Genomic DNA, 12688 nt, shown 5'->3' on the forward strand with positions numbered 1-12688 from the left:
CCAGTCTCTCCTCCCCAGTCTCTCCTCCCCAGTCTCTCCTCCCCCGTCGCTCCTCCCCCTTCTCTCCTCCCCCGTCTCTCCTCCCCCTTCTCTCCTCCCCCGTCTCTCCTCCCCCGTCTCTCCTCCCCCGTCTCTCCTCCCCCTTCTCCCCTCCCCCGTCTCTCCTCCCCATCAACCCCCCCGTCTCCCACCTCCCCCTTCTCTCCTCCCCCGTCAACCTCCCCCTTCGCTCCTCCCCCTTCTCTCCTCCCACGTCAACCTCCCCCATCGCTCCTCCCCCTTCTCTCCTCCCCCGTCGCTCCTCCCCCGTCTCTCCTCACCATTCTCTCCCCCCTTCTCTCCTCCTCCGTTCTCACCCGATTTCTCTCCACATCTGCTATGCATTTGAACCCCCCCCCCCCCCCTCCCCCCATCTCTCGGGGCTGTAGTATATCACTAGGTGTTCTACTTTATCCAAACCAGTGGCAGGTCTCCAGATTCCTGCTTCAACATGTGCCTCTGCCTGTCTCACTGGCCGATATAGATAGACCCTTTAACACAGGAACTAATGCCAAGGCAGCAGCTACTCTTCCTGGGGTTTATTATGGATCCCCATTAGTTCCTGTCAAGGCAGCAGCTACTCTTCCTGGGGTTTATTATGGATCTCCATTGGTTCCTGCCAAGGCAGCAGCTACTCTTCCTGGGGTTTATTATGGATCCCCATTAGTTCCTGTCAAGACAGCAGCTACTCTTCCTGGGGTTTATTATGGATCTCCATTAGTTCCTGCCAAGGCAGCAGCTACTCTTCCTGGGGTTTATTATGGATCCCCATTAGTTCCTGTCAAGGCAGCAGCTACTCTTCCTGGGGTTTATTATGGATCCCCATTAGTTCCTGTCAAGACCGCAGCTACTCTTCCTGGGGTTTATTATGGATCCCCATTAGTTCCTGTCAAGGCAGCAGCTACTCTTCCTGGGGTTTATTATGGATCCCCATTAGTTCCTGTCAAGACCGCAGCTACTCTTCCTGGGGTTTATTATGGATCCCCATTAGTTCCTGCCAAGGCAGCAGCTACTCTTCCTGGGGTTTATTATGGATCCCCATTAGTTCCTGTCAAGGCCGCAGCTACTCTTCCTGGGGTTTATTATGGATCCCCATTAGTTCCTGTCAAGGCCGCAGCTACTCTTCCTGGGGTTTATTATGGATCCCCATTAGTTCCTGTCAAGGCCGCAGCTACTCTTCCTGGGGTTTATTATGGATCCCCATTAGTTCCTGTCAAGGCCGCAGCTACTCTTCCTGGGGTTTATTATGGATCCCCATTAGTTCCTGTCAAGGCCGCAGCTACTCTTCCTGGGATTTATTATGGATCCCCATTAGTTCCTGTCAAGGCCGCAGCTACTCTTCCTGGGGTTTATTATGGATCCCCATTAGTTCCTGTCAAGGCCGCAGCTACTCTTCCTGGGGTTTATTATGGATCCCCATTAGTTCCTGTCAAGGCAGCAGCTACTCTTCCTGGGGTTTATTATGGATCCCCATTAGTTCCTGTCAAGGCAGCAGCTACTCTTCCTGGGGTTTATTATGGATCCCCATTAGTTCCTGCCAAGGCAGCAGCTACTCTTCCTGGGGGTTTATTATGGATCCCCATTAGTTCCTGCCAAGGCAGCAGCTACTCTTCCTGGGGTTTATTATGGATCCCCATTAGTTCCTGCCAAGGCAGCAGCTACTCTTCCTGGGGTTTATTATGGATCCCCATTAGTTCCTGCCAAGGCAGCAGCTACTCTTCCTGGGGTTTATTATGGATCCCCATTAGTTCCTGCCAAGGCAGCAGCTACTCTTCCTGGGGTTTATTATGGATCCCCATTAGTTCCTGCCAAAGCAGCAGCTACTCTTCCTGGGGTTTATTATGGATCCCCATTAGTTCCTGTCAAGGCAGCAGCTACTCTTCCTGGGGTTTATTATGGATCCCCATTAGTTCCTGTCAAGGCAGCAGCTACTCTTCCTGGGGTCCAGCAAAATTAAAGCAGTTTATTATTATTTATTATTATATTATACAATTTTAAAACATTACAATACATTCACAACACACTGTGTGCCCTCAGGCCCCTCCTCCACCACTACCACATATCTACAACACACTGTGTGCCCTCAGGCCCCTCCTCCACCACTACCACATATCTACAACACACTGTGTGCCCTCAGGCCCCTCCTCCACCACTACCACTTATCTACAGTACTAAAGCCATGTGTACGTGTGTGTGTAGTGTTTATGTTATCATGTGTGTATGCATGTGTCTGTGCCTATGTGTTGCTTCACAGTCCCCGCTGTTCCATAAGGTGTATTTTAACCCCATCAAACACCTTTGGGATGAATTGGAACGCCGACTGCGAGCCAGGCCTAATTGCCCAACCTCACTAATGCTCTTGTGGCTCAATGGAAGCAAGTCCCCGTAGCAATGTTCCAACATCTAGTGGAAAGCCTTCCCAGAAGAGTGGAGGCTGTTATAGCAGCAAAGGGAGAACCGACTCCATATTAATGCCTTCCCAGAAGAGTGGAGGCTGTTATAGCAGCAATGTTCCAACATCTAGTGGAAAGCCTTCCCAGAAGAGTGGAGGCTGTTATAGCAGCAATGTTCCAACATCTAGTGGAAAGCCTTCCCAGAAGAGTGGAGGCTGTTATAGCAGCAATGTTCCAACATTTAGTGGAAAGCCTTCCCAGAAGAGTGGAGGCTGTTATAGCAGCAATGTTCCAACATCTAGTGGAAAGCCTTCCCAGAAGAGTGGAGGCTGTTATTGCAGCAAAGGGGGGACCAACTCCATATTAATGCCCATGATTTCAGAATGAGATGTTCGATGAACAGGTGTCCACATACTTTTGGCCACGTAGTGTATCTCAAATAGCTCATTAAGGTCCAGCTGGCCGTGAATTGAGATGTGTGTGGGTGAGAGGGTGTGGGTGAGAGGGTGTGAGTCCGCATGTGGGTGAGAGGCTGTGGGTGAGAGGGTGTGAGTCCGCGTGTGGGCGAGAGGGTGTGGGTGAGAGGGTGTGGGTGAGAGGGTGTGAGTCCGCGTGTGGGCGAGAGGGTGTGGGTGAGAGGGTGTGAGTTTCTGTGTGGGTGAGAGGGTGTGGTTGAGAGGGTGAGAGGGTGTGGTTGAGAGGGTGTGAGGGTGTGGTTGAGAGGGTGTGAGGATGTGGTTGAGAGGGTGTGGGTGACAGGGTGAGGGTGTGGGTGAGAGTCTGTGGGTAAGAGGGTGTGGGTGAGAGGGTGTGGGTGAGAGGGTGTGGTTGAGAGGGTGTGGGTGAGAGGGTGTGGGTGAGAGGGTGTGGGTGAGAGGCTGTGGGTGACAGGGTGAGGGTGTGGGTGTGGGTGAGAATCTGTGGGTGAGAGGGTGTGGTTGAGAGGGCATGGGTGAGAGGGTGGAAGAATTTGTGGAAGAATTTATGGCAAGTCGAACTAAATAGAAATGAAGAGAGTCTTGGCACGGTTATGAGCTTTGCTTGACATAACGATTGGTGTCATTCAACACTGCAGACTTCTTTATTGTTTTTTTGTTAAAAATCAGGCAAAACAGATTCCTTGTTAAAGAAACCACTGAGCTTATTGCATTGAAAAGACAAAATAAAGACGATCCATACACCTGAAACAGTGAATAAGATCAGTTTAATGTGTTAATTAACGTAACCATCTTCAGATTTCATAACTTTTACTAACATACAGCTTCTCTCTGGCAGTGAAGCTGTAAATTATGGTCAATCTCACAAAAATATATGAATCAAACAACTATGAATCAAACAACTATGAATCAAACGTCTATGAATCAAATGTTTATGAATCAAACGTCTGTGAATCAAACGTCTATGAATCAACATCTATGAATCAAACGTCTATGAATCAAACGTCTATGAATCAAACGTCTATGAATCAAATGTCTATGAATCAAACGTCTATGAATCAAACGTCTATGAATCAAACGTCTATGACGGATGCCAAGGGAACCCAGACCCCCCCCCCTCCTCCCCCCAAAAAACAAAATGAATTACCAAGACAAAAATATGCAAAATAATCTCTCTTTGTGTTTCAGAAATTTCCTTAAATTTGCAAGAAGCTGAATGTATCTCACCGGAGAAAACATCTGATGAACAAAACAGCGTCTGTCTATCCGTATCTATCCAATGCTGAGTATGACGTTGTTGCCCCATGTAACATTGAATGGAAGGGAAGCCAGTGAGCATTTGACCTCCTAAAAAAAAGGGTCAAATAATAGCCAATCAGCATTGAGATATACTGTGTGAGCTCAGCTGTGATTGGTCCTGGCGCACCAAAAAAAAGTATCAAGGGAAGACGGTTTGGATTTGACTTCACACCAATCACATCACATCAGAAGCCAAACGTCATTGACAGAAAACAACTTGAATTGTTGCATCTCGTTGTGTTGTCCTCCGGTGGCTAACTAGCTAGCTAAAATCGTCCCTTGCCTAAATTAACCACGGATGAAGATTTGTGGTTTTGCTTGATTCTCCGTACTGGCTAATGATTATAACGGCGATTCTGATCCAACCATTAAGTCGTACATTGTTTTGTCCCTGAGAGGATGGAAGTTCAATGTAGCTAGACGTAGAAGGCTAATGTTAACTAGCTGGCCTGGTGTATCATTTCCCATGAAGGGAAGACAGGCTAACGAGCAAGTATTTTATCCAGGTAGCCTAGGACAACAACAACTAAAAGTGTGTACTGTATGACGGAGTCATAGACCGTTTGGTCAACATGAAAGAGAGGAGGATGGATTGGCATTTCTCTACAAATAGGGTGAGTAAACATGTTGTCTCTACTTGCACACACACACACACACACACACACACACACACACACACACACACACACACACACACACACACACACACACACACACACACACACACACACACACACACACACACACACACACACACACACACACACACACACACACACACACAGATAAGTCAGTACCATGGACAACCACGTCATATTGTTGATTGGACTAAATCATTTTTGGTATAATTTAGTCATCTCTGTATGAGACTAAACATACAGTGGGTGATTTGATGATGTTGAAATGTTCAAGTTGAAATGGTGCTGGAATAGTGGAGGCAGCTCCTGTTGTTGAACTGGTGCTGGAATAGTGGAGGCAGCTCCTGTTGTTGAAATGGTGCTGGAATAGTGGAGGCAGCTCCTGTTGTTGAAATGGTGCTGGAATAGTGGAGGCAGCTCCTGTTGTTGAAATGGTGCTGGAATAGTGGAGGCAGCTCCTGTTGTTGAAATGGTGCTGGAATAGTGGAGGCAGCTCCTGTTGTTGAAATGGTGCTGGAATAGTGGAGGCAGCTCCTGTTGTTGAAATGGTGATGGAATAGTGGAGGCAGCTCCTGTTGTTGAAATGGTGCTGGAATAGTGGAGGCAGCTCCTGTTGTTGAAATGGTGCTGGAATAGTGGAGGCAGCTCCTGTTGTTGAAATGGTGATGGAATAGTGGAGGCAGCTCCTGTTGTTGAAATGGTGCTGGAATAGTGGAGGCAGCTCCTGTTGTTGAAATGGTGCTGGAATAGTGGAGGCAGCTCCTGTTGTTGAAATGGTGCTGGAATAGTGGAGGCAGCTCCTGTTGTTGAAATGGTGCTGGAATAGTGGAGGCAGCTCCTGTTTTCTCTGGGATTGCAGGAAATCTCTGTAGTTCTAAATCAATAGTTGTTTAGTAGTCATTGTTTAGTAGTCATTAACATTAACTTACTTGACCATTCTATAGGTCATGTCTGTTACATGCAATATGCTTAGTGGACTTCACCGTACAGAGGTTGCTCTCTGGTTCTGTGGACTTCACCGTACAGAGGTTGCTCTCTGGTTCTGTGGACTTCACCAGACAGAGGTTGCTCTCTGGTTCTGTGGACTTCACCGTACAGAGGTTGCTCTCTGGTTCTGTGGACTTCACCGGACAGAGGTTGCTCTCTGGTTCTGTGGACTTCACCAGACAGAGGTTGCTCTCTGGTTCTGTGGACTTCACCGGACAGAGGTTGCTCTCTGGTTCTGTGGACTTCACCGGACAGAGGTTGCTCTCTGGTTCTGTGGACTTCACTAGACAGAGGTTGCTCTCTGGTTCTGTGGACTTCACCAGACAGAGGTTGCTCTCTGGTTCTGTGGACTTCACCAGACAGAGGTTGCTTCTGGTTCTGTGGACTTCACCAGACAGGTTGCTCTCTGGTTCTGTGGACTTCACCAGACAGAGGTTGCTCTCTGGTTCTGTGGACTTCACCAGACAGAGGTTGCTCTCTGGTTCTGTGGACTTCACCAGACAGAGGTTGCTCTCTGGTTCTGTGGACTTCACCAGACAGAGGTTGCTCTCTGGTTCTGTGGACTTCACCAGACAGAGGTTGCTCTCTGGTTCTGTGGACTTCACCAGACAGAGGTTGCTCTCTGGTTCTGTGGACTTCACCAGACAGGTTGCTCTCTGGTTCTGTGGACTTCACCAGACAGGTTGCTCTCCTCTTTCTTACATTCTATACCGACTGGCATGAGGGTTTGTGCATCGCAGCTTTAGTTATTTGTCACAGCCTTCCAGAGGGATTGGGATGTGTAGATGACAGCACACAGCATGTTCGTGTGAGATTTGTGTGTATGTACTTTTGTTTCCGTGAGCGTAAAAAATGTAGGTCAGTGGGTGAGTAGTCAGTGTAGCTGTCTGTGTGTGTGTGCTCGTACATGTGAGCGTGTGCCTATATGCCTCTTTCTGTTTGTTTGTAAGACAGTGTTCGAGTGGGGAGGAGCTGTAGCCTTGCAGTCAGAGGAGCTAGCTGCCTGGAATAGCTGTGCTGCCATGTGATTCCTCATGGTTCTATTTTAGAACAGCACTGGTCTCTACACCACCAGCACTCCCACTAGAGGAGTTAACAGATATACCTACTAATCAATCTACTATGCTCTCTGTCCGTCTCTCTTCCTTCCTTCCTTCCTTTCTCTCTCTCTCTCTCTCTCTCTCTCTCTCTCTCTATCTCTCTCTCTCCGTCCTCTCTTTCAAGTATATCTCCTGGCGGTTGGTTGTGAGTGAGTAAATGCTTCCCTTCTGTTAATCTGTGTGTTTAGGAACTTGTTCTGTTAATCTGTGTGTTAAGGAACTTGTTCTGTTAATCTGTGTTAAGGAACTTGTTCTGTTAATCTGTGTGTTTAGGAACTTGTTGCATCTAATTTCAGAATAGTCACTACATAGCTTGTAGTCCATGGTGTGACAGAGCTGTAGTCCATGGTGTGACAGAGCTGTAGTCCATGGTGTGACAGAGCTGTAGTCCATGGTGTGACAGAGCTGTAGTCCATGGTGTGACAGAGCTATAGTCCATGGTGTGACAGAGATGTAGTCCATGGTGTGACAGAGCTTGTAGTCCACGGTGTGAAAGAGCTTGTAGTTAATGGTGTGACAGAGCTGTAGTCCATGGTGTGACAGAGCTGTAGTCCATGGTGTGACAGAGCTGTAGTCTATGGTGTGACAGAGCTGTAGTTCATGGTGTGACAGAGCTTGTAGTCCATGGTGTGACAGAGCTGTAGTCCATGGTGTGACAGATCTGTAGTCCATGGTGTGACACACCTGTAGTCCATGGTGTGATAGAGCTGTAGTCCATGGTGTGACAGAGCTGTAGTCCATGGTGTGACAGAGCTGTAGTCCATGGTGTGACAGAGCTGTAGTCCAAGTCCATGGTGTAACAGAGTTGTAGTACATGGTGTGACAAAGCTGTAGTCCATGGTGTGACAAAGCTGTAGTCCATGGTGTGACAGAGCTGTAGTCCATGGTGTGACAGAGCTGTAGTCCATGGTGTGACACAGCTGTAGTCCATGGTGTGACAGAGCTGTAGTCCATGGTGTGACAGAGCTATAGTCCATGGTGTGACAGGGCTGTAGTCCATGGTGTGACAGAGCTGTAGTCCATGGTGGGACAGAGCTGTAGTCCATAGTGTGACAGAGCTGTAGTCCATGGTGTCACAGAGCTGTAGTCCATGGTGTGACAGAGCTGTAGTCCATGGTGTGACAGAGCTTGTAGTCCATGGTGTGACAGAGCTGTAGTCCATGGTGTGACAGAGTTGTAGTCCATAGTGTGACAGAGTTGTAGTCCATGGTGTGACAGAGCTGTAGTCCAAGTCCATGGTGTGACAGAGCTGTAGTCCATGGTGTGACAGAGCTGTAGTCCATGGTGTGACAGAGCTGTAGTCCATGGTGTGACTGAGCTTGTCGTCTATGGTGTGACAGAGCTGTAGTCCATGGTGTGATAGAGCTGTAGTCCATGGTGTGACAGAGCTGTAGTCCATGGTGTGACAGAGCTGTAGTCCAAGTCCATTGTGTGACAGAGCTGTAGTCCATGGTGTGACAGAACTTGTAGTCCATGATGTGACAGAGCTGTAGTCCATGGTGTGACAGAGCTGTAGTCCATGGTGTGACAGAGCTTGTAGTCCATGGTGTGACAGAGCTGTAGTCCATGGTGTGACAGAGTTTCTAGTCCATGGTGTGACAGAGCTGTAGTCCATGGTGTGACAGAGCTGTAGTCCATGGTGTGACAGAGCTGTAGTCCATGGTGTGACAGAGCTTGTAGTCCATAGTGTGACAGAGCTGAAGTCCATGGTGTGACAGAGCATGTAATCCATGTGTGATAGAGCTGTAGTCCAAGTCCATGATGTGACAGAGCTGTAGTCCATGGTGTGAAAGCTGTCATAATACAAATGTGTTAGGCTGTGGTCCTGGTGATAGCTGTTTACTCGGGGTAAGGTCGTTCAGTTCAGTTCATATTCCACAAACGTGTGTGTGTGTGTTATAAGAGTTTTGTGATTCCTAATACTTGGTACTTCAATATGTATTATGTGTGTAATCTGGTTATAATGATCTTTAAGATGTGTAGAACCCCGGTTTCAGCTTGCACATGATAATTACACAACAACGTGACCTCTGCATTTACATTCAAGTGATTGGTTGTCTAGCAGTCATACTGTATGTAGGGTGTGTGTGGTGGGGTGTGTGTGTTGGGTACTGTATGTAGGGTGTGTGTGGTGGGGTGTGTGTATTGGTTACTGTGTGTAGGGTGTGTATGGTGGGGTGTGTGTGTTGGGTACTGTATGTAGGGTGTGTGTGGTGGGGTGTGTGTGTTGGGTACTGTATGTAGGGTGTGTATGGTGGGGTGTGTGTGTTGGGTACTGTATATAGGGTGTGTGTTGGTTACTGTATGTAGGGTGTGTGTGGTGGGGTGTGTGTGTTGGGTACTGTATGTAGGGTGTGTGTGGTGGGGTGTGTGTGTTGGGTACTGTATGTAGGGTGTGTGTGGTGGGGTGTGTGTGTTGGGTACTGTATGTAGGGTGTGTATGGTGGGGTGTGTGTGTTGGGTACTGTATGTAGGGTGTGTATGGTGGGGTGTGTGTATTGGGTACCCTATGTAGGGTGTGTATGGTGGGGTGTGTGTATTGTGTACTGTAAATAGCAGTGGAGGCTGGTGAGGGGAGGACGACTCATAATAACGACTGGAATGGAGTGTCTGATGTATTTGATACCATTCCACTCATTCCGCTCCAGCCATTACCACGAGCCACGTCCTCCCCAATTAACGTAGCACCAACCTACTGTGGTATGTAGGGTGTGTAGTGGGTACAGTATGTAGGATGTGTATTGGGTACAGTATGTAGGGTGTGTAGTGGGTACAGTATGTAGGATGTGTAGTGGGTACTGTATGTAGGGTGTGTATTGGGTACAGTATGTAGGGGTGTATTGGGTACAGTATGTAGGCTGTGTAGTGGGTACAGTATGTAGGCTGTGTGTAGTGGGTAAAGTATGTAGGGGGTGTATTGGGTACAGTATGTAGGGGTGTAGTGGGTACAGTATGTAGGGTGTGTATTGGGTACAGTATGTAGGGTGTATTGGGTACAGTATGTAGGCTGTGTAGTGGGTACAGTATGTAGGGGTGTAGTGGGTACAGTATGTAGGCGTGTAGGTTGTGTAGTGGGTACAGTATGTTGGGTGTGTATTGGGTACAGTATGTAGGGTTTATAGTGGGTACAGTATGTAGGGTGTGTAGTGGGTACAGTATGTAGGTTGTGTATTGGGCACCGTATGTAGGGTGTGTATTTGATGCAGTATGTAAGGTGTGTATTGGCTACATTATGTTGGGGTTGTAGTGGGTACAGTATGTAGGGGGTGTAGTGGGTACTGTATGTAGGGAGTGTATTGGGTACTGTCTGTAGGGAGTGTATTGGGTACTGTATGTAGGGTGTGTAGTGGGTACAGTATGTAGGGTGTGTATTGGGTACAGTATGTAGGGTGTGTAGTGGGTACAGTATGTAGGGGGTGTAGTGGGTACAGTATGTAGGGGTGTATAGGGTACAGTATGTAGGGTGTGTAGTGGGTACAGTATGTAGGGTGTATTGGGGAATACGTGGCTCCTGGTAATGGCTGGAGCGGAATGAGTGGAATGGTATCAAATACATCAGACACTCCATTCCAGTCGTTATTATGAGTCGTCCTCCCCTCACCAGCCTCCACTGCTATTTACAGTACCCAACACACACACCCCACCACACACACCCTACATAGGGTACCCAATACACACCCTACATACAGTACCCAACACACACACCCCACCACACACACCCTACATACAGTACCCAACACACACCCCACCACACACACCCTACACACAGTACCCAACACACACACCCCACCACACACACCCTACACACAGTACCCAACACACACCCCACCACACACACCCCACCATACACACCCTACATACAGTACCCAACACACACACCCCACCACACACACCCTACACACAGTAACCAATACACACACCCCACCATACACACCCTACACACAGTAACCAATACACACACCCCACCATACACACCCTACATACAGTACACAATACACACACCCCACCACACACACCCTACATACAGTACCCAACACACACACCCCACCACACACACCCTACATACCAGTAACCAATACACACCCTACATAGGGTACCCAATACACACCCTACATACAGTACCCAACACACACACCCCACCACACACACCCTACATACCAGTACCCAATACACACCCTACATAGGGTACCCAATACACACCCTACATACAGTACCCAACACACACACCCCACCACACACACCCTACATACAGTATGACTGCTAGACAACCAATCACTTGAATGTAAATGCAGAGGTCACGTTGTTGTGTAATTATCATGTGCAAGCTGAAACCGGGGTTCTACACATCTTAAAGATCATTATAACCAGATTACACACATAATACATATTGAAGTACCAAGTATTAGGAATCACAAAACTCTTATAACACACACACACACGTTTGTGGAATATGAACTGAACTGAACGACCTTACCCCGAGTAAACAGCTATCACCAGGACCACAGCCTAACACATTTGTATTATGACAGCTTTCACACCATGGACTACAAGCTCTGTCACACCATGGACTTGGACTACAGCTCTATCACACATGGATTACAAGCTCTGTCACACCATGGACTACAAGCTCTGTCACACCATGGACTACAAGCTCTGTCACACCATGGACTACAAGCTCTGTCACACCATGGACTACAGCTCTGTCACACCATGGACTAGAAACTCTGTCACACCATGGACTACAAACTCTGTCACACCATGGACTACAGCTCTGTCACACCATGGACTAGAAACTCTGTCACACCATGGACTACAAACTCTGTCACACCATGGACTACAGCTCTGAGTTGTGTTATTATTACCAGTTTAAATGAGTTGTGCTGTTGTGAGCTGGAGACATGATCATTCTGGTGGACTGTCTCTTATCCCTATAAAGGGTCTCCTGCTGTCTTCATCACTCTAGGGACAGGAAATGCCTGACCAGCCCACCTACCAACCACTCAACACAAACTTTATGTAAACATTGGACACAGAGAAGTGAAACACAGAAATATACGGACGTACACCCTACAACGTACACAACAACAACACAACAACAACAACACATCACAACAACACAACACAACACATCACAACACAGCACAACACATCACACCACAACACACCACAACACATCACAACACAGCACAACACACCACACCACAACACATCATAACACAACACATCACACCACAACACATCACACCACAACACATCACAGCACAACACACCACAACACATCACACCACAACACATCACAGCACATCACACCACAACACATCACACCACAACACATCACAGCACAACACACCACAACACATCACACCACAACACATCACAACACAGCACAACACACCACACCACAACACATCATAACACAACACATCACACCACAACACATCACACCACAACACATCACAGCACAACACACCACAACACATCACAGCACAACACACCACAACACATCACAGCACAACACACCACAACACATCATAACGCAGCACAATGCTCGAAAAACACACAACACATCACAACACATCACACCACAACACACCACACCACAACACATCACAGCACAACACACCACAACACATAACGCAGCACAATGCTCGAAAAACACACAACACACCACAACACACCATAACACAACACAATGCTCGAAAAACACACAACACATCACAACACACCACACCACAACACATCATAACACACCACAACACACCACAACACACCACAACACATCATAACACACCACA

At 47.7% G+C, this 12688-nt stretch overlaps 1 protein-coding gene across 2 annotated transcripts in view; it reads left to right on the forward strand.

Moving 5' to 3' along the window:
- The first annotated feature begins 6788 nt into the window (after positions 1 to 6788).
- LOC109884564 (high affinity cationic amino acid transporter 1) overlaps positions 6789 to 12688 on the forward strand; it is an 83854-nt gene continuing 77954 nt past the window's right edge. For both annotated transcript variants that reach the window (XM_031808164.1, XM_031808165.1), the window contains exon 1: positions 6789 to 7042. The gene's annotated coding sequence lies outside the window, so the exon portion shown is untranslated. The remainder of the gene's footprint in view (positions 7043 to 12688) is intronic.

The sequence above is a fragment of the Oncorhynchus kisutch genome, linkage group LG28 (genome assembly GCF_002021735.2).
Source record: "Oncorhynchus kisutch isolate 150728-3 linkage group LG28, Okis_V2, whole genome shotgun sequence".
In the NCBI taxonomy this organism is placed as follows: domain Eukaryota; kingdom Metazoa; phylum Chordata; class Actinopteri; order Salmoniformes; family Salmonidae; genus Oncorhynchus; species Oncorhynchus kisutch.